Raw genomic sequence first — 23,358 nt, forward strand, 5'->3', positions numbered from 1 at the left:
TTAGGTTTCAGAGAGTCGCGGTCAGGGGAAGCCTCGGGATTCCCTCTGCAGGCGGCGCTGTGGGGGCTCAGGGGGGACAGGTTTTGGTACTCACAGTCGTAGAGTAGTCCGGGGGTCCTCCCTGAGGTGTTGGTTCTCCACCAGCCGAGTCGGGGTCGCCGGGTGCAGTGTTGCAAGTCTCACGCTTCTTGCAGGGAGATTGCAGGGTTCTTTAAAGCTGCTCCTTTGGATAAAGTTGCAGTCTTTTTGGAGCAGGTCCGCTGTCCTCGGGAGTTTCTTGTCGTCGTCGAAGCAGGGCAGTCCTCAGAGGATTCAGAGGTCGCTGGTCCCTTTGGAAGGCGTCGCTGGAGCAGAGTTCTTTGGAAGGCAGGAGACAGGCCGGTGAGTTTCTGGAGCCAAGGCAGTTGTTGTCTTCTGGTCTTCCTCTGCAGGGGTTTTCAGCTAGGCAGTCCTCCTTCTTGTTGTTGCAGGAATCTGAATCTTTAGGTTCAGGGAAGCCCTTGAATACTAAATTTAAGGGCGTGTTTAGGTCTGGGGGGTTAGTAGCCAATGGCTACTAGCCCTGAGGGTGGGTACACCCTCTTTGTGCCTCCTCCCAAGGGGAGGGGGTCACATTCCTATCCCTATTGGGGGAATCCTCCTTCTACAAGATGGAGGATTTCTAAAAGTCAGAGTCACCTCAGCTCAGGACACCTTAGTGGCTGTCCTGACTGGCCAGTGACGACTCCTTGTTTTTCTCATTATCTCTCCTGGACTTGCCGCCAAAAGTGGGGGCTGGGTCCAGGAGGCGGGCATCTCCACTAGCTGGAGTGCCCTGGGGCATTGTAACACAAAGCTTGAGCCTTTGAAGCTCACTGCTAGGTGTTACAGTTCCTGCAGGGGGGAGGTGTGAAGCACCTCCACCCAGAGCAGGCTTTGTTTCTGTCCTCAGAGAGCACAAAGGCTCTCACCGCATGAGGTCAGACACTCGTCTCTCAGCAGCAGGCTGGCACAGACCAGTCAGTCCTGCACTGAACAATTGGGTAAAATACAGGGGGTATCTCTAAGATGCCCTCGGTGTGCATTTTTTAATAAATCCAACACTGGCATCAGTGTGGGTTTATTATTCTGAGAAGTTTGATACTAAACTTCCCAGTATTCAGTGTAGCCATTATGGAGCTGTGGAGTTCGTTTTTGACAGACTCCCAGCCCATATACTCTTATGGCTACCCTGCACTTACAATGTCTAAGGTTTTGCTTAGACACTGTAGGGGCATAGTGCTCATGCACATATGCCCTCACCTGTGGTATAGTGCACCCTGCCTTAGGGCTGTAAGGCCTACTAGAGGGGTGACTTACCTATGCCACAGGCAGTGGGAGGTTGGCATGGCACCCTGAGGGGAGTGCCATGTCGACTTAGTCATTTTCTCCCCATCAGCACACACAGGCTGGCAAGCAGTGTGTCTGTGCTGAGTGAGGGGTCCCTAGGGTGGCATAAGACATGCTGTAGCCCTTAGAGACCTTCCCTGGCATCAGGGCCCTTGGTACCAGGGGTACCAGTTACAAGGGACTTACCTAGGTGCCAGGGTTGTGCCAATTGTGGAAACAATGGTACATTTTAGGTGAAAGAACACTGGTGCTGGGGCCTGGTTAGCAGGGTACCAGCACACTTCTCAGTCAAGTCAGCATCAGTATCAGGCAAAAAGTGGGGGGTAACTGCAACAGGGAGCCATTTCTTTACAGCCTGTTATTCAATAATACTGGATGCGAGTCCCCATTATCCACCATGACTAGCACCACCTTCGATCCAACCCCCCCTGCAGGCTCTACTGGGTTATGCAAGAGAGGAAAAAGTGAAGGAAAAAAAGTGAAGAAAAGAGAAAAAAGGAGAAGAGAAAAGAGAAGAAAAGAGATAGAGAGATAGAGAGAGCCCTGTATATACCTGATCAAATCACAGATGCCTTTCAGACAACCTTTAAGTTTGATATTTCTTGGTTTACTATGTTTAAAATCAAATTAAAAAGATTTAAATAAAAAATTAAAATAAAAAAAATGCCTCTGGCACCACCACCATGAAAACTTTCACTTTCAGGCAGAAGCACCTCAAAGTCAGCATATCCATTCAGGGGCATTTGTTTTTGTTAAAGGTCATTAAGGAGGTGGAGGGAGGGGATCCAACTGGGTTGCATTCCGATGCAGAGCTCTAATCCTCCCAACCCCTGGGACCTCAGAGTAAGGGTCAAAGAGAAAGAGAAAAGAGTGAGTCATGGGGGTTTGTATTATCATTGGTGCTGCAAATACAACTCCACCCAGGCCCAACGGCTTGAGAAGTCAACTGCATATTTGCAGTGACAGTGTTGCTTTTGTAATCAGAGCAGGAGGGGAAAATTGAAGCAGAAGCAACACCTTTGTTTGGCCTCAGAGACGGCAAAAAGTGGGGGGGTATGGCAAGAGGAGAATCTATGTTTTTAACAAAGGACAGAGGAGACTGCCTTCTTTGCAAGGCAGTAGCTATTATTAATGAAGCAGGTGAAGCAGCACAGGGGCCCTTGTGTCGGAGGAGCCCACTGCTTCACAATTATAATGGTCTCACGTTAAAAAAGTGGCATGGGAACTTATTTTCCTTTCCAACATTAGAACTGAGGCCATCTTTAAGAAAAAAAAGAGAACATGTGGGAGCTCAATTTTTGCTGAAAGGAACAGAGATCCTATTTCAGGATTGGAGTGCTGGTCAAGTAAGGTGCGGAAGGGGTGCTGCTCCGGGCTGCAGTTATCATTAGTTCAGCAGGTATAGCTGCATTGGGCTCCAGAAGCGCAAAGTGCTAACAACACCCCAATTATGGTGAGCAGTATAACTTTATTTGTTTGATGCATATGCTGTCTCCTATTTAGTGTGGTTTATGAGCTACAGAAAAGGTACCCCTGAAATGATCTTGTACACCTACCTCTTTGCTCTCAGCCCTGTCCCTCCCAATCCCCCAGATCACACCAAAGTTTTGCACGGAGAGCTGACTTCAAATTATTTCCTTAGCGGGGCTCAGAGCAAACAAATCGGAAGATCTCTGGCTTACCATCTGTTGCCTTTAGTTTCACTCCTGTTTGCTGCCTTCTAACTGACCAGTGTGTGTCGACTTCTCTTCCTCTTCTTTCGGCTAGAGGAAAGACCAGCACACACATACACAATAATAATTAGGAATTGGCACCAGAAACAACAAGCATTGGAAAGAATTACTGAAACACAGTTCCGACCCGAGGGGGGGACCAAACCATATACTAAAATAGTGAAATGCAAAGTGAAGTCCCCCACCCAAGTATATGGAGTCATTAGAGGGAAGCTGGAATAACTAGGGACCCCAAGAGGTGAGTACCTAAGTGACCACCAGCGACCAGGAGAGCAAAGCTAAGCACTTGGTCTTCCCAAAGAACAAGAGAACTTAGAAAAAGGACTGTGCAAGAATAGGGCCAGTCTAGAGGAAACCAAAAGGCCCACTCTTCTGTGGATGAAGATTCTGGTCGATGGGGAAGGAGAAGACCAGAAATGGAGCCCAGGAGCCGATGAGAAGTCCTTGGAGAGGTGCAGATGGTGTCCCATGTCAGTCGTCAGGTCACAGATGGTCAGTGGTTTAGGAGAACCTCCAACAAGCCTAACACCTATTTCCAGGTGAGAGGGTGATCCCTCCCTCTCCCACACGAAATCCTTTGTTCTGCCTTCCCCTGTCTGAGCTGCCCAAGCAGCAGGAGGGCAGAAACCTATCTGAGGGGTGGGAGCAGCGCGAGCTGCTTGGGAGACCCTAGAAGACTGGTAGGTGCAATACTGGGGGAGGTCCTTTAAGGAGCCCCCAGAGTGCATGGAATCATACAACCAATACTGGCATTAGTATTGGGGTACGATTACGACATGTTTGATACCAAACATGCCCAGGTTCGGAGTTACCATAATGTAGCAGAACATGTGTCGGGTAGGAACTTTGGAGTAAAAATGCTATGTGACGTGTAATTCGAAAGCACATTATCACCCGCAATATCATCCATGTGCTAGGACACGTGTTAAACTTTTGTCAATAGGTTAACAAACCTGGACAAGAATCATGAAACAGCAGACGCATTCTGGGATATGCAAGTCATGCAATAGTCATCCCACAAAGCACTTTTCAGAAAGGAGTTTGCAGTGCAGTTGTTCACACCAAGACCAATACCTCCCTCGGTCTGTCAGGGAACGGCTGATGTATGCCATGCCGCTGCCCACAAAAGAACCTCGGGTACCAGCCACTTCTCCAATCGTGTGATGTTACATACAATGGAATTCTGAATGGGAGGAATGTTCCATAGAAAAATATTTTGCAGAGAGTGGATGGTTAAATGGGGAGATTGTTGGACGGAGTGAAAAAGGCATAGTATGAATAACTCTTCTCCCTGAGACTTCATGAAGTGAAATGTACCACGATGAAATAGATAATTGCGCAAGCTGGGATTTTGCTGGTCTGTAACACCTCTTTTTTTGGTGGGGAGGAGGAAACAGAATATCTGACGACTTTGTTATTTACAGACATTTCCAGGAAAAGGGTGGCCGATGACTTCTCAGAGGTGAGCAGCTTCAGTTTTTTTCCACCACTTTACCTTTTAAAAGTTAAGTCCTTCAGGTTTTCAGATTGAAATAAAAATGTGCTGCCTTCATCGATGAAGCCCCTATATTACACCTGGTAATATCATTTCAGATCAGAATATAATCCAACTCTGACCACTTAAACAATCTGCCCCTTAACATCAGGAGTTACTTGTGTGTCTACCTCAGAAAAATGGAAGGCTAATTCATCCCAAATTCAGAGCACAGATTTCCAGGTTGAAGTGGCTGGCAGTCAACTCATTGAGCCATCTTACGCAGTGGAATCAGGTGAGGGCTTTTGACTCAGTGGTCTGAATGGTGAATGGCATGAGGCTTGTCAGCAGCATCGCCTAGCAGGGCCAGGACACATGGCTCAGCACCCACACAGAGCGTGGCATCATGGCCATGGGACAAGGGTCCAGTCTGACCTGCATGACTGTTTTTATGGCATTACTGTGGCCCAACTGATGCAGCTCTGTGAAAATCAATTTTAATACAATATGCCCGTGCGTTTTAAAGGGCACCACACACATCACGGCAACTAGACTAATACAGGAACTGAACGGATAAAAATAATTTACATGAGCAACTGCAACTAAATCTTGCTGCCCAGCATAAATATCTCTGATAGAAAAGTAAACAAGAAAATGACGCCAGACACAAACAAGAAACTGAAGGATGAGCATGAGCGCAAAGGAGAGGCACAGAAGAACAAGACAAAGAGCAAGGGCGAGTTAGCCCTGGAAACGTCTCCCTCTGCTGTTTTATGTTTGCAAGGGGGGCGGGCTGCAGGAGGGTCCGAAGGATGCGTGGCTGCTCTGAAAAACACACCCAGAGGGTAAGACTAGCCGACAAAAACTGAAAAAAAACAAGTCAGGACAAAGAGGCAGAACTGACCACTAGCGAGCAAGGATTTTTAAAGGACACCGCAACCAACAAATGAAATTGCTTTAAGCCCACAGAATACCCGTGTTCAAACGCTGAGACCTGACCTAAAAAATTGACAAAGCCCAAAAAAATCTTGCATCTATGGGCTTTGGCAATGCTCATTATGTCATGGTTCATACATGGATGTGGAATTCCTATCGCCCTATGCCCAGGACGTTTTGTTTGGGCTCAAGGGCAACAAGTTTTCATTTTTATTTTGTCCTTGGGAGACGTAGACCCAATCCCCTCAACACAAACCCTTTGAATGCCAGTTTACAGAGCAGGGAACTGTCTGCAGTTGAGGTAATGTGTATCCATTTATTAATGCTGTTTGAACTTATTTATGGTTCATTAATGAAAAGCCTTCATTATTAGTGTGAGCAATGTAAATAAACGTTTTAAAGGTCACGCTGCACTACTGGCTGTGATTCCAGTAAAAAAAAAAAAAAAAAAAAAAAAAAACAACTGATGTACACACCTTCGAAAGGTTTGACAATATGAGGCGAAGTATAATGCTTCCAGAATGCTCTCCGATTAGATGCAAATGTTTGTAGAAGCTTGTAAGAAAGAGTTATAATTTGTTTCTTTCAAAATAAAATGTTCCTAAAAAAATGCAAGTAGGAAACTTTAGGTGCTATTTCTTTGAAGCGTCAGTTGAATGTATTGATGCATGCTAGTATTTTCAAAAAATATTTCTAATGGAAAAAAAAAAAAAAAAAAAAACATCAGTGTAACCATTTTCAACAAGATTATGGGAATCATGAAAAAACAAGCACTGGCAAAGCCAACCAATCCAACATTTTTTTGCGAGTCTTTCGGTTTCAGCAATGCTTTTCTTGTTTTGGCATTTCTTTTGTAACACTTTATTGTTGTCGGAGCTGCCAGGCCCTCACCACTGTAACAAACACTGGCAAAAAGAAAAAAAAGTTTTACACCTCAAAAAGCACACATTGCCACCAGTGGCATAACAAAGACCCTGAAGCAAAGCACCTGCCTTGAGTGAGTCTGGAGCGGGGGCCCGCCATGTTCTTTGCAGCAGGGGGACCCCCTTCCAGTTTTGTTAGGCCACTGATTGCCACAGTAGTTCCTGGCACTGAACTAAACTACTTTATGTACTGATATGTGCCTTGAGAAAGCGCAAATGTGATCACTCACAGTAAAGCCAGACGATAGAGAGAAATAGAAGTTTAATAAAAACAAAATGTCTGTTAACACAAGACCTAATTAGGGTCCCTATTCTCAAAGAAGATCACAAAAGTGAACCCATGGTTTACGTCTTTGAACTAGTGGCTTTCATAAATTCACAAGAACTTACAGAAGTAGACCAGGAAATCAGAAGCATAGAAAATATTTGTGAACTATATTTTAGCATCAGCAAATATCCATGTGTAGATTTGCTTATGTGAAAATCTATTGAGCGTTTACCACTTTTTTCACCAACCCTGAAAGAACTTCTACTTCTGCCATTGTCGGGAGTACATTTCCAACATTTCTCATTATGGGAAAAGATTACAGAAGAGCTGGTGAAAATCAATCCTTAAAACATGCAAGTTAGTAGGTTTGCAGACTTAAAGGCATTCCAGCCCTGGAACTACTGCTTGCTGCTTCTTCCATCCCTAATATGTAGATCTGGGAAAAGATGGTAAAGTAAGAAAATTGCTATTGTAGAAATTGCAAGTATTCAAGCCCTACTATAGTAATAGCCCTGGTATAATCAGAGAGGCTATTATCAGAGCTCTTACTTAAAGAGATTGCAGCCATAATTTGTCGCCGCACTTCATGGTACGAAAGGGACAAGTAGATTTTTTTTTACAGGACAAGTACATTTAAGAAGCAACCTGTCCAATGGAGAAGTAGATATTTTATTTGATTCCACACCCCTGTTTATAGCGCTTTGAGCTGATTTCTAACTGCTCCCCATTTGGGCATATAACTGAACTGATTTACTAGTGTATGTGGTGATTTCTGAAGGATGAAACTGTTGTGTTAATGCACGCTTTGAACTCTGGTTTCTGAGAATGACTACACAAGAGGTTCGATCTGTGTTTCAGGAAGACTGGATGTACTGATGGGCATGGTGTCACTCCTAAAAAGTATTAAGACACCATACTGTACCTCGGGCACTCCGTGGCTGCCGCTGTCAGGTCTCCTATGAACATTTCTATCACTGGCACGGACAGTAACACCACTGTCTCAGTAATAAGACTTCCTCATACCCATCACTGGCCCTTCAAACCCAATACAGGATAGTTCTATATAGCCAGAGAAAGAGGTACTGCTTTAGCAGGACTACAAATGAACAGAATAAAGCAGTGACAACAGCCATCTTGTTCTATCATCTTTTTCAGCACATTCAATGAAAACCTTTACTCTACAATCAAATTTAGCAACTTTGTTTGAAAAATAATTATAATAAACATTTGTATTTCATATAGGTTAATTATTTAAATACTGTCATACAAATGAAATTAAAAAATGATCAGTATTTTGAGTTAAGGTGTAGCCAAAAGTCTGACAGCAGGAGAAGGGTGGGTTAAAAAGATCATAGGGCAAGCGGCTGACAACTTGGGGGAGGGGTTATTGATACCACACAGACCGGGGGGAGGGGAAGGGATGAGGTGACCAAAAAGTATTTGATATTTAAAAAAAAGATTTTTTTTTAAAAGATAGTACCTCCAGGAGCCTGCAGTGGAAAGACACTGGCCACTGGAAGCAGTACTTAGTCCAGGCTCCACAGCAGAACAAAATCTCAACGCCCAGGAGAAAGACTGAGACAAGGAAGCGACAATGACCAATAGAAGCCAGGAAACAAGGTGACGTGACAGCCAGCCAATAGTGAATAATGGGCCAGGTCTAAGTCCACCCTTAAGATTAAAAAAAAAAAAAAAAAAAAATAGAAATTTCACAAACAGTTTGCAGGCAAAACCTACAAAATTGTGACAAATGCATTGTATTACCAAGACACATTCTAAAGGTTCCCAGGAAGGACTGGGAAGTATCATCAATTCAACAACATTTTTCAATTAGGACATATTTTTGGTGGCCCGACTACATGTTAAGCATTAGAGTACACAAACCTAAACTTCAAAAAAAGAAGTCCCTTCACCAGCCACATACTTTATTATTCTAGTATGGTTTATCTAGATGTAGATTTGTTAAGCAATGCCTCGAGCAAGATAGTTGTTCCAGTGTTGGGTTATTCTTGCTGAAAGTTGAAGTGCAGATAGATATACAGGGAGTGCAGAATTATTAGGCAAGTTGTATTTTTGAGGATTAATTTTATTATTGAACAACAACCATGTTCTCAATGAACCCAAAAAACTCATTAATATCAAAGCTGAAATTTTTGGAAGTAGTTTTTAGTTTGTTTTTAGTTTTAGCTATGTTAGGGGGATATCTGTGTGTGCAGGTGACTATTACTGTGCATAATTATTAGGCAACTTAACAAAAAAAAATATATACCCATTTCAATTATTTATTATTACCAGTGAAACCAATATAACATCTCAACATTCACAAATATACATTTCTGACATTCAAAAACAAAACAAAAACAAATCAGTGACCAATATAGCCACCTTTCTTTGCAAGGACACTCAAAAGCCTGCCATCCATGGATTCTGTCAGTGTTTTGATCTGTTCACCATCAACATTGCGTGCAGCAGCAACCACAGCCTCCCAGACACTGTTCAGAGAGGTGTACTGTTTTCCCTCCTTGTAAATCTCACATTTGATGATGGACCACAGGTTCTCAATGGGGTTCAGATCAGGTGAACAAGGAGGCCATGTCATTAGATTTCCTTCTTTTATACCCTTTCTTGCCAGCCACGCTGTGGAGTACTTGGACGCGTGTGTTGGAGCATTGTCCTGCATGAAAATCATGTTTTTCTTGAAGGATGCAGACTTCTTCCTGTACCACTGCTTGAAGAAGGTGTCTTCCAGGAACTGGCAGTAGGACTGGGAGTTGAGCTTGACTCCATCCTCAACCCGAAAAGGCCCCACAAGCTCATCTTTGATGATACCAGCCCAAACCAGTACTCCACCTCCACCTTGCTGGCGTCTGAGTCGGACTGGAGCTCTCTGCCCTTTACCAATCCAGCCACGGGCCCATCCATCTGGCCCATCAAGACTCACTCTCATTTCATCAGTCCATAAAACCTTAGGAAAATCAGTCTTGAGATATTTCTTGGCCCAGTCTTGACGTTTCAGCTTGTGTGTCTTGTTCAGTGGTGGTCGTCTTTCAGCCTTTCTTACCTTGGCCATGTCTCTGAGTATTGCACACCTTGTGCTTTTGGGCACTCCAGTGATGTTGCAGCTCTGAAATATGGCCAAACTGGTGGCAAGTGGCATCGTGGCAGCTGCACGCTTGACTTTTCTCAGTTCATGGGCAGTTAATTTGCGCCTTGGTTTTTCCACACGCTTCTTGCGACCCTGTTGACTATTTTGAATGAAACGCTTGATTGTTCGATGATCACGCTTCAGAAGCTTTGCAATTTTAAGAGTGCTGCATCCCTCTGCAAGATATCTCACTATTTTTGACTTTTCTGAGCCTGTCAAGTCCTTCTTTTGACCCATTTTGCCAAAGGAAAGGAAGTTGCCTAATAATTATGCACACCTGATATAGGGTGTTGATGTCATTAGACCACACCCCTTCTCATTACAGAGATGCACATCACCTAATATGCTTAATTGGTAGTAGGCTTTCGAGCCTATACAGCTTGGAGTAAGACAACATGCATAAAGAGGATGATGTGGTCAAAATACTCATTTGCCTAATAATTCTGCACTCCCTGTATATCTATCTATCTATAAAAAAACACCTAAATGTCAGGACAAAAGAAACACCTGTCTCCCGAAGATGAAAAAGGAGGCAACAACTCCCCGTAGTAAATATCTGTCTCTAATTCTTCCAAGAATTAACATAATTCAGTCCCTCGTGAAGGCCATCAGCCTTGCTAGATCATCCGCAGTTCCATGCCCATCACAAATGTTCAAGAAAATTCTTAAAATCAACATCAGCAGCTATCACAACAATGAACAATCAACTACTCAATCCACAGGACTCTTCCCACTAGACATGAAAACATCATTCATACACTCATCAATCACGAACAACCTCAGCACAAGAGACCTTAATTAAACGAAAATCTAAAAGGCCAATTTTGGCAAAAATACTGGAAGAGTATGGATAAGAGGAAGCGAATCAGCTCTTATCGCTGTACAGGATAACAAAAGAATACAGTACAGCTTTCACAACAGCGTTGTTAGACCTGAGATCTTTGGTGTGGTTTCCCCCCTATTTGCCTTCAGACATAATGTTTTGCGGATTTTGTTTTTGCTGTCCTTAGGACTATGCACACACTATCACTGCTAACCAGTGCCAAAGTGTGTGTGCTCTCTCCTTAAAAACATGGTAGAATTGGATTATACTCAACTGGCATATTTAAAATTAGTTTTAAGTCCTTAGTAAGGTAGTAATGACTGTGCTCAAGGCCAGTGAATAAATTTATACTAGTGAACTTGCAGCACTGAACATGCCATCCACTTAAGTAGCACTTTAAAAATGCCTCAGACCTAACATTGCAGTCTCTGTGTGAGCAGTTTCAAATTTTCATTTCAACCTGGCGAAATAAACCTTTTTCCAGACCCCAAACCTTGCTTTTTAGGGGCGAGCGCAAAGCACTCTTTCCCGTGTTGTAATCTCTCTTTGGGCTTCAAACCACGCCCATGTCACGTCAGTCTTTCATTGGTTCGTGAGCCTGCCTTTTAAAATCTGCTTGCTTTCATTAATGAAAGGCATGCATAAGCCATGCCTTTTCTGTTGGTTAGCCCTCCGGGAGCCCAGCGACCAAGTACTGAAAACATACAAGGCTCCACGTTTTCCGTCTGGTTTCTGGACTACTTTTTCTCTGTTTTTTCGCATCGCGATCTCGCTGGGCAGAAGTCGAGCGCTTTGCATGACATAGATCCAGTTACATAGTTAATTGCACTTTTGCCAGTTACATGGATAATTGCACTTTTGGCAATAGGTTTCACTACGAGTTAACTTTTATTTATTTGTGTGTCCGCTTTGCATCAGTGGTGGCCGTCAGCTCGCTTATGTGAAACTTTTACTTTTCAGTTTACATGGAAAGAACAGTCCAGTTGGTTATGTGAAACTGTTTTATTTTCATTTTCAATTTATGTGGCAAGAAAAGTCCGGTTAGGAGTTTATAATGCTAATTGCTCTAGCTCAAGCAAACGCAAGACCAGTAGCATTGCAAATGCTTGTTATTACATAAAAGTCCCACAAGGGTAAGCATTGAACAGCCCAGAGAGCAGGGTGCATTGCATGTATAAAGTGGGACATGCAGTTTTTTTTGTTTTACATGTCCTGGTAGGGAAAAACTCTTAAATTATTTTTTCACTAGTGCACAGCCTACACCCTCATAGGATAACAATGGAGGTACTGTATTATATTTAAAAAGCTGCAATTTAAAATGGGAACAGGAAACCAGTTCATGCTCGGGGTCTTTGGAACTATAATGAAAGTTTCCTAGCTTATGGTGAAGTTGGATTTTAAATTACAATTTTCAAAATGCCACTTTTAGAAAGTTGGAATGTTCCTGCCATTAAGTGCTTGCAACCTGTCTCAGGGTCACCCAACTGGGTATAGTTGACAGCTGGGCTGTGTGTATTCCTCTTTGGCAGACACACACAAAGGGGAGCTTAAGTATGCCTGGATGGGCCATCATTGGCAGAAAAGAGCCAGGCACAGCCCCATTTACATTTGAATAGACTGTTCCCTGCCTCAACACAAAGGGCTGCCTGCCACCTGTAGGTAGCCCAGAGACAAGGCAAGGAAGTCAGGGCACCTGTGCATTTCAGAGACAAGTCTCTAGAAGCTTCTCTCCACTCCAAAAGGCACAGCTGGGTATTAATACTGGACCTCAGACACCAACTCTTCAGAACACTGACAGGAAGGACTGCTGTGTGGCTGAAAAGACTGACACTCAGCTGGACTGCGGTTCTGAAGGACTGCTGCCTTGCTGTGTTGAACTTTTGTCCTTCTGCCTGGGTGAGAAGGACTGAACTTGCAGATCTGAGCCCAGACCTCAGAGTGACTCCAACGACTATTTGGCTGGCCTCTAATCAGAAGGGTAAAGGACATAACAGGCTTCCAACAACCTTGACCTCAGCTCCTGGACTCTGCCATCTGAGAGTCCTGCCCTCCCAAGTGGTGCCAACCCAGTCCTAGACTCTTGGGAGTGGACTTGAAGGTGTTCTGCCAAGGCCTGCTGTAGCCCTCTATTGGAACTGATGCAAAGTTCCGCCGCACAGCTGCCAGCCTCTTCATAAACGATACTGAGTGCCACAAAACCTCACTATAAAAGCTGGCAGTTCCATCGGAACTGGCGCAAAGAAACACAAAGGCCCACCGAGATTCGCCACACGGCTTCCTTGGAACCAGTGGCGGGCCTCGTAAAGCAGCGCCATGCAGGCTGTGCGTCAAGATTCAAAGTACTTTGTTCAACTGACCAAACTTGGTCGTGTAGTCAGCCCACACTCCATCGCAGTTGGCCTGAATCTGTGACTGTCCCGATCCAACGTGACCAAATATTCACAGTTGGGGTGTTGGGCTTTTTGGAGCTATTTTCACTGAAATCTTTAAAACTGCACATCTCCAGATCTTCTAATTGGATTTGTGTTGTTTTGGACTTGTTTAATTAAAATTTACTCTATTGTCCACCTGGTGTGAGATCCTTTTTGTGTGGTGTTTTCATTGTATTGTTTAAGCACTGCACAAATACTTTACACACTGCCTCCAAGATAAGACAGACTGCTCTGTGCCATGCTACTAGAGGATTAAGGACAGGCCAATTTAGGGTTGGATTGTGCCCAACCCTGACGAGAACTGTGGTGGCTGCTTGATCAGGGCTCACAACCCAGTCAACATGGTTCACAAGCAAGCTTTAATACTAAAATCGATACTGATGATATTCTCACTTGAATGGCTTCCTATCTGCAGGATAAATATAACATGATTTCATATGCATCCCTTCTCCTCAACACATTACAATATAAAAACATCAGTTCTATCATCTTAGCTCTCCGTTTCAACATATAAATGAATCCACTACAAGCACTAATCAACAGCTTTGATCAGACCGGCTAAACTATAAGAATGGCCTGCAAATAATCCTCAAACTGGAAAGCCCTACAGACACAGGAAACAGAAAACTCAACAACCGACTCAAAACAAAAGACCAACGGAGGTTAAGAAACCCTTTCAAACTAAATCCATGAAAAACAAAAGTATTTTCTTGTGGAGAATAGAAAAGTCACAACGTTAGTCCTTTAGGCGTGAAGACTAGAAGCACTGGTGGGGTGGGGGGAATGAAATATGTATGTATATATATATATATATATATATATATATATATATATATATATATATATATATACACACACACACACACACACACACACACACACACACATATACACAAAAAAAGAGAATAGAGCACAGTGCTATCCACGCCGAGCTAGATAGTGACAAAGTATTTTGCCATTTGTACAGCAAACACGTGTCAGGGGTTGCTTTTACTCATTCCAGGTTGGCTTGGATGGTATTTTACCAGTCCAAAGCTGTAATACTGTGCCTGGAGTGGTAAATGGCTTTTGTCATTTTACAGCTCGGCAAGGTTGACACTGTGTCAAACCTATGCTTAAAGACTTTGCTGTACAAATGGCAAAAGACTTTGTCACTATCTAGCTCGGCGTGGATAGCACTGTGCTGATCCAATGCTTAAAAACTTTGCTAGATAAACAGACATTTGAGGTGAGCAAATCTAGAGTGTCGCTGGTGTTGCAGGGTGCTCCTTACTGGAGCTGCTCTCCACCTAAACTTGGGAACTACCCAGAGTTCTCTATTCTCTTTTTTTGCATAATTTATGCGGCACTCTAACCCTGAAAGGGATTTGTTTTGACTTATACTGGGTGCTCCCTTGTGTCTGGACAAAGCTAAACCTCTCGAATGAGAGCGAAACACGTGTCAAAGCCAACACATCTCACCCTGTACAGCATGGCTAAAGAGCCAAAAAAAAGCCTGTGACACCAGACCATCTCTCTCACAACCTGTGTAACCGGGTGCTTGTAATCTTAAATTTGAATAGCTGTTATTCTTTTTCCGTTTGTACAGCACAAGGCACCTATGATGACAACATGTCTCTTTTGATCTGGCTTGACAGAGCTTTATCCACATCAGTCGTGAATTAAAAAAAAAAAATCATAACACAAATCTTTACAGAAGCTTATGGCCAGTCCTCTTTACCCACTGGTCTTCTCAAGTGTCATTCACAATTTGTTTCGGCCCATTAAAATATACAAGATAGGGGAGCAATGTGTCAGCCCACTTAAGTCACTGGCTCTTCATTGTTGGTGCTGGCATTTTGGCTGTGCATATTGAGGTTCAAAGTAGCACTCTTCTGTGTCGTAGCTTTTAGGCCAATTTCTTTTTTTTTTTTTTTTAAGCTGTGTAATTCTTTCCTTTGATGTTTCTTGCTAACTTATGCACAACATTTAGGTGGCAGCATTTCTACTTTGTTACTTTTACACTTTTAATACCTATTTCATGTTTGCAATCAAAATAATATAAAAATATTGCATGTCGGCAAAGGTTAACCTAAGGCTTAGTCAATGATTGTGAAAAAAAGGAATACGTGAAAAGAATGGGTCTACTCACAGTATTAGGGTTAATACTTGTACATTTTACTGAATAAACGACACAACAAAGTCTTGGTGCAAACCCTGAACGAGTCAAGTGGAGGGGGGACAGTAGCATTGATGAGTATATGGTCTGGTTGACTTGTGGAGCATGCATCATCCGCTTGACCATTCGTGTTCATCCTTTCACATAACCATCATTTTTTTTGCCAGCTTAAAGTGCCTCCATTTCTACCTCACCCGTTTCTCTCACCAGCGCAACTTAGAAGTGTTTAGAGATTAGTAATAATTTACTTGGAGTTGAAATGTGTACGTTTATGCACTTTGTGCCAAAAGGGGATCAAATCAGTCAGAGGAGAAAGCAGCTTGGATGAACAATAGACAAAAGTTGTATTACAATATTACTTCTGTTCAGTTTGCTTACCCTGGCAGTACTCATGAGATTTCTTGTGGCATTTATTTGTTTTTGAGTGCACAAGCCTCCAAACCTTCCTCTGAAACCGTAGATAGGCAAAGGCAAATCCCACAGCAGGATTATCTCAGAAACACGGACAGAAGTTAAATATTATGACCACAACCAACTCTCAGAGGGCCATACTTTATTTCAGGAGTGCTGGAAACATGTTTCTATATACCCAGTCTAACTACTCTTATAGTTACTGGCTGTTTAGGCTGAGCATAGCAGTGCGCAAGTGCTGCTTTTCTGATATGTTGGTATCTGTGTGGGCTTTTAACCACACCCACTTCACGCCGATCACGTTCACTCGTTCATGGGCTCGCCTTTCAAAAATCCTCTGATGACATTGGTAAATGCTTTACGTTTGTCCCGCTTTGGGGGGGATTTTGTTACCGCCTTGGGGACCGCCCTTATTACATGGATAATTGCACATCTGACAATATGTTTAACTGCAAGTTAACTTTTTTCCTTTTGTGTCTGTCCTTTGCGCTCACGCTCATGGCTGCTGTGGCCCTTTGAATTGACTTGCTTATGTCAACATGTTTTACTTTACATTTTTAATTTATGTGGCAAGAGAAGTCCAGTTAGGAATATAAAACGCCAATAGATCTAACTCGAGCAAACACAAGACCCACCGCATTTCAAATGCTTGTTTTTTTTATAGTTCTTAGTAACATGCTAGAGAGCATGTTAACTTCTTGCTAGATTATAAGTGAGGGACAGTTACCAATATGAATGCTAGTAGAAATGTAATCAAAGGGTCATGACTCCTGTATTTCCCCAACAATTATTGCCATTAAGTCAACCCTCCCATGGACAGGCTGATGATGACAACCAGTGGTGAGTATAGGGACGAGTTGCTCTTTTAAGTCCCTACATATATATTGTATTTTATGGTTCTTTTAAATGAATATAGTCTCAGTCCGAGTTTACTGGTCCACTCATTTATGTGTACCTTTATGTCGACTATATAAAATACTGTTAGTAGAAAACCTACATACATTTGTGGAGGTCCTACTGTGCTATTAGAAGTAAGACATTTTACTTCATTGTTGTTCTTGTTTTCGGTAAGAAACCAAGCTACTATTTTGTGATATTGGAGTTTGCATTACAGAGTGTGTATCCTTACTACCTTGTAGGCAATGCACCATATTTCAAAGACGTTGATGGCAAAGTAGTACCTTGATTATCTGCCTCCTAACACAAATTGTGGTTCCATTCCACTTACTATAAATCTTAATGAAAACATTTCTGAGGACTCCACTCTTTGGAAAAAAAACTCCACATTTAACCCTGGAATAAACATTTCCTGGTACGCAAATGAGACTTCACCAGCAAACTATCCTGCATTGCCTAAAGCTTATTAACGTGATTTACCTTAGATCTCCAACATGTGCAATGGTGGAGATGTTACAGAGTTTAAGTAGGAGTGTCCAAGCTAAGCAGTAAATGTATGAATAACTATTATTTTAAATATGAGAAAGAAGAAACACGGAAAGCTACAACATCCCTGTATTTAGCCCAGAACTGGCAGAGTGTAAACCAGCTAGTCAGGATGTATCAAAGGGCAACGGTGGTGAGCTAGTTTAGGTATGAAATACTGCCGCTGCTGGCACTGGTTAAACTGTCAATCTGGCCCCAACGGCAGCCCCTCTCCTGTCACACACCTCTGAAATGGTGGGGCCAGGAAAAAGGCCACTGCAATGAATGCATACTATGCAGACGGGCATCAATGTGGTCTGCCCGGGACAGCACAACCACCTGGCAGTGGTCATGACCGCGCGGCATACTCTATCATCATCATCCTGGGACCAAAGGAAGACGGAAACCATCAATGTTACATAAGGCCAGCTGGGACAAAGGCTCCGCACCCAAACCCTAATTGATCTTTGAATTTATAGCCTGCTCACTCTCCTTTTTGATTAATAAAAATACATAAAATTCTGTGCATGCTTCACAAAAGAGAGACTATCAAAATACCAACAAACCCAAAAGCAATCACTAATATCAAATAAAAAGGCAATCGTAGGCAACCGTCGGTATCCCACGAATCGTTAAAAAAATTAGCATCTCGGAATTTACCATAATTTTTCTTTTGACAAAGTTCTGCCAGGAGGTTACGACAGCGAGAAGGAAGCTATATGATTAAACATAACCATGCCATAAAAACGCACCATTAATTTTTTTTTAAAAATGCAAATGAAGTATACTGCATCATGCTTTCTCTCACCACAATGCAGTTCATAAAAGAAACAATAACTTTGAGTATGTCTACCCAGTCCTATTTCTATACTTCTTTTAAGAGTGAAGCCTCGAGGCTCAACATTTGTGCGTTTACATTCATAGCGTTATCATACCTTCTTCTGAAGCATTAAAAGGAAAATTAGTAGTCAAGCGTACCAGATTGCTTCGCAAGAGGCAACTAATTAAGTGGTAAATGACTGGTCCCTTTTCATATTCAATTCAAATACTGCGCGATACACAACCATTAATTATGTATATAAAATACATAAACCTGCCTCTGCTAACATTTAAAATAAATCAACGTAAGTTATACGTACATCTTTTAAAGCCTCTCTGCAATAAAACAGCATACTCATCTGATAGTATTAAACCACTCCGTGACGATAGCCAGCTTCTCCCTTCGCTCTGCTGAACCTGCAGGCTTCTAAACGAACCCTCAGGGGTACACCAACGATCCCTCCAGGAAAAGCTTAATAAGCAAATCGCCTAGTCTTTGTCTAGACAAACTACTACGCCAGTTTACATTAAAAAAGGAACCTAACATGCCAGTAGACAGCGAGACACCTGTTAACGGTTGGGATTTAATTAAGTAGAAATTTATGAAAACTGTAATACCCACTACCATGGAGGACCACATTGGTACTGAAGATATTAGTTGTAAGGGGGATGCATCTTGTTGTGGAAATGGAGGCGGTAAAGAAAGGGAGGAATCTGAGTTAATTTAAAGTATACACATTGGGTTATTTATGAAAGGAAGCACGCGGACCTGAGCCGCTCATAGGAAGAGTTGATGCGGCACACGTGGGGGGGCGGCGTTACTGGCAAATTATTTCTTCTAGAGAAATGAAGGGGTGTAAAATACTTCCTCGGGGTATTGGACCTAACTCTACGTTTATCAAGGGTTGTTTTAAGCCCGGGAAAGGTAGAAGAACCAACGAGTCCTTAGATGGACTTGCAAGAGAAGATCCTCGCATGTTTCCCAGCCTTTGCCTAGGACGGCGATACCAGCGGACAGGCAGCTGTGATCTCCAGGTAATATACTTCGATTGATCTCGGTGCAGACGAAAGGCCCGAGACGCGATGTGAATGAGCAAGTTGTGGTCTACGCATCTTGTCATATTAGTACTCAAGGAACGTACCCTCTGTTTTCTTGTACCTTCTCTATCTTCGTGCGCCCCGGAAATCGCGGTATAAGGTGCAGAAGCCGTACCTGATGCCTCGCAATTGACGAGCCACTTCAGTCACCGAAAACGATTCTGTTCGATTTCCACAAAAACACGCATCAACATGGCTGCTCGCGCGGTTCCGGTGAGACGCAGAGAGCCATCGACAAAGAAAGAGGACTGAGGGGGGGAGGGGAGCCTTGGCCACTGGCCAGTGTAAAAGCGTCGGCCATATTAGTAGAGGAGAGTGTGTGGCATAAAATAGGTAAAAACTATGAGCTGTGCCCTAAAGTAAAACCAGCTCTATGTTACAGAAAGTGACCTAAAATAAATATAAAAAATGAATATACTACTTCTCAATTCAAATAGTTTATTTATTAATTGGAAATTAGTTAAACATTTGAGGAATCAGTTGCCAGCATTGAAACAGTATACAGCCATTTTATAATGTGGTGATTTTAAACTGATAAAATCTCACAACTTCAAGGGGTATGGCAAACAAAACACCTCAGACTGATAAACTCACGTTCAACGGGCAGAATAACTGACAGTTCTAGGTGTCCTGTCTACTGAGTATGAATCATGCAGCCTTTTCGGATCCTGAAAGACTCCTGGCATGATGACGCGAGTTTTAGAATGTGTTACGTTGAGTTGGCAGTCACAAGCTGATGAATAAAGATGTGTAATTACATAGGGTGGCCTATCCATTGACAGGTACTTAGGCTGGAAAGGATACCACACAAGGGACATTATGATGCTCAAATATTCATGCATTTCTTTCTGCCAACATCAGTAATTTCACTAAGTGCATGTTTAGAATGGGTTAATTTGGATCTAACACGCAAATGATAGCTTCATGACATGTTTCTATACGCCTTATTTCAAACAGTTGCCCCAACAGTTGTCTTTCCATCAAAAATGCTGGGTAATTGCAGATTAGATGGTTTAAAAAAAGTCCACTTCGTTACACAGTGTGCACAGAATATTGTCCCTTTGCTGAACTAGGGTTGTCACATTTGCAAAAGAAAAATTCTGGCCGCAGGTTGCACAGTCACTTTTTCAAGGATCCAAGATGGCGGCTGGTAGATCCGGCTGATTCGGACCAGCTTTCCAGCCCACCTGCTTGTTTACGGCTCCCACGGCAGTTCTCGCTGATCAGCCGTGCACGCCCCGCGGCATGATAACCGGCAGTTTTGGAGCAGTGGCCGTGTTTTCCGGGCAGTGCAGGGCGCAATTGTCGGAAGGGCGGTGCGCGGCAAGGTGTGTGGCAGGGGGCGTTGTGTACCGCTTGGCTCGGCTTGCGGCTGCCCAAGCCGCGCTGGGGCGGTAGCTGCCCTGCTTGTTGCTGGCGGGTGTAGGAGGCTGGCCTGGTTTGTAGTGAGTATCAAGGGGCACTTACACACTGCACCAGGTCCAGGTATCCCTTATTAGTGTAGAAGACGTGTCTAGCAGCTTAGGCTGATAGAAAAGGTAGTTTAGCAGAGCAGCTTAGGCTGAACTAGGAGACATGTAAAGCTCCTACTATACCACTGGTGTCATATGCACAATATCATAAGAAAACACAATACACAGATATACTAAAAATAAAGGTACTTTATTTTTATGACAATATGCCAAAAGTATCTCAGTGAGTACCCTCAGTATGAGGATAGCAAATATACTCAAGATATATGTACACAATACCAAAAAATATGCAGTAATAGCAATAGAAAGCAATGCAAGCAATGTACAGTCACAATAGATTGCAATGAGAGCACATAGGTATAGGGGCAACACAAACCATATACTCCAAATGTGGAATGCGAACCACGAATGGACCCCAAGCCTATGTGAGCTTGTAGAGGGTTGCTGGGACTGTAAGAAAACTGTGAGAGTTAGAAAAATAGCCCACCCCAAGACCCTGAAAAGTAGGTGTAAAGTGCACCTAAGTTCCCCAGAGAGTACAGAAGTCGTGATAGGGGAATTCTGCAAGGAAGACCAACACCAGCAATGCAACAACAATGGATTTCCGGACGAGAGTACCTGTGAAACAAGGGGACCAAGTCCAAGAGTCGTGACAAAGTCGAGATTGGGCAGATGAGGGTGCAAAGAAGCTGCCACCGAATGGTAGAAGCTGTGGATTCTGCAAGAACGAAGAGGACTAGGAACTTCCCCTTTGGAGGATGGATGTCCCACGTCGTGAAGAAGCTTGCAGAGGTGTTCCCACGCAGAAAGACCGCAAACAAGCCTTGCTAGCTGCAAGGGTCGCGGTTAAGGTTTTTGGATGCTGCTGTGGCCCAGGAGGGACCAGGATGTCGCCAATTGCGTGAGGAGACAGAGGGGGCGCCCAGCAAGACAAGGAGCCCTCTCAGAAGCAGGCAGCACCCGCAGAAGGGCCGCAACAGGCACTACGAAGAAGAGTGAACCGGAGCTCACCCGAAGTCACAAAAGAAGGTCCCACGACGCCAGAGGACAACTCAGGAGGTCGTGCTCTGCAGGTTAGAGTGTCGGGGACCCAGGCTTGGCTGTGCACAAAGGAATTCCTGGAAGAGTGCACAGGAGCCGGAGCAGCTGCAAATCACGCGGTACCCAGCAATGCAGTCTAGCGTGGTGAGGCAAGGACTTACCTCCACCAAACATGGACTGAAGAGTCACTGGACTGTGGGAGTCACTTGGACAGAGTTGCTGAGTTCCAGGGACCACGCTCGTCGTGCTGAGAGGGAACCCAGAGGACCGGTGATGCAGTCTTTTGGTGCCTGCGGTTGCAGGGGGAAGATTCCGTCGACCCACAGGAGATTTCTTCGGAGCTTCTAGTGCAGAGAGGAGGCAGACTACCTGTAGGAGGCTGGACTGGCTTGTAGTGAGTACCTAGGGGTACTTGCACCTTGCACCAGGCCCAGTTATCCCTTATTAGTGTATAGGGTGTCTTGCAGCATAGGCTGATAGATAATGGTAGCTTAGCAGAACAGCTTAGGCTGAACTAGGAGACGAGTGAAGCTCCTACAGTACCACTTAGTGTCATATGCACAATATCATAAGAAAACACAATACACAGTTATACTAAAAATAAAGGTACTTTATTTTTATGACAATATGCCAAAGTATCTCAGAGTGTACCCTCAGTGAGAGGATAGGAAATATACACAAGATATAGATACACAATACCAGAAATATGCAGTATAGTCTTAGAAACCGTGCAAACAATGTATAGTTACAATAGGATGCAATGGGGACACATAGGGATAGGGGCAACACAAACCATATACTCCAAAAGTGGAATGCGAACCACGAATGGACCCCAAACCTATGTGACCTTGTAGAGGGTCGCTGAGACTATTAGAAAATAGTGAGGGTTAGAAAAATAGCCCACCCCAAGACCCTGAAAAGTGAGTGCAAAGTGCACTAAAGTTCCCCAAAGGACAAAGAAGTCGTGATAGGGGAATAAGGCAGGAAAGACACAAACCAACAATGCAACAACGCTGGATTTCCAATCTGGGGTACCTGTGGAACAAGGGGACCAAGTCCAAAAGTCACAAGCAAGTCGGAGATGGGCAGATGCCCAGGAAATGCCAGCTGCGGGTGCAAAGAAGCTTCTACTGGACAGAAGAAGCTGCAGTTTCTGCAGGAACGCAAAGGGTTAGAGACTTCCCCTTTGGAGGACGGATCCCTCTCGCCTTGTAGAGTCGTGTAGAAGTGTTTTCCCGCCGAAAGAATACCAACAAGCCTTGCTAGCTGCAAATCGTGCAGTTAGCATTTTTGGTTGCTGCTGTGGCCCAGGAGAGACCAGGAGGTCGCAAATTGTACCAGGAGGTAGAGGGGACGTCGAGCAAGACAAGGAGCCCTCTTAGCAGCAGGTAGCACCCGGAGAAGTGCCAGAAACAGGCACTACAAGGATGCATGAAACAGTGCTCACCCGAAGTTACACAAAGGAGTCCCACGTCGCCGGAGACCAACTTAGAAAGTCGTGCAATGCAGGTTAGAGTACCGTGGACCCAGGCTTGGCTGTGCACAAAGGATTTCCGCCGGAAACGCACAGGGGCCGGAGTAGCTGCAAAAGTCGCGGTTCCCAGCAATGCAGTCTAGCGAGGTGAGGCAAGGACTTACCTCCACCAAACTTGGACTGAAGAGTCACTGGACTGTGGGAGTCACTTGGACAGAGTTGCTGGATTCGAGGGACCTCGCTCGTCGTGCTGAGAGGAGACCCAAGGGACCGGTAATGCAGCTTTTTGGTGCCTGCGGTTGCAGGGGGACGATTCCGTCGACCCACGGGAGATTTCTTCGGAGCTTCTAGTGCAGAGAGG

General features: G+C 43.9%; 1 protein-coding gene across 1 annotated transcript in view; it reads right to left on the minus strand.

Annotated features, from left to right (window-relative positions):
• LOC138282351 (uncharacterized) overlaps positions 1-19,246 on the minus strand; it is a 453,679-nt gene extending 434,433 nt beyond the window's left edge. The window contains exon 1 of the mRNA XM_069219772.1: positions 19,126-19,246. The gene's annotated coding sequence lies outside the window, so the exon portion shown is untranslated. The remainder of the gene's footprint in view (positions 1-19,125) is intronic.
• Positions 19,247-23,358: the final 4,112 nt, after the last annotated feature.

This window comes from Pleurodeles waltl, chromosome 2_2 (assembly GCF_031143425.1).
Source record: "Pleurodeles waltl isolate 20211129_DDA chromosome 2_2, aPleWal1.hap1.20221129, whole genome shotgun sequence".
Lineage (NCBI taxonomy): Eukaryota > Metazoa > Chordata > Amphibia > Caudata > Salamandridae > Pleurodeles > Pleurodeles waltl.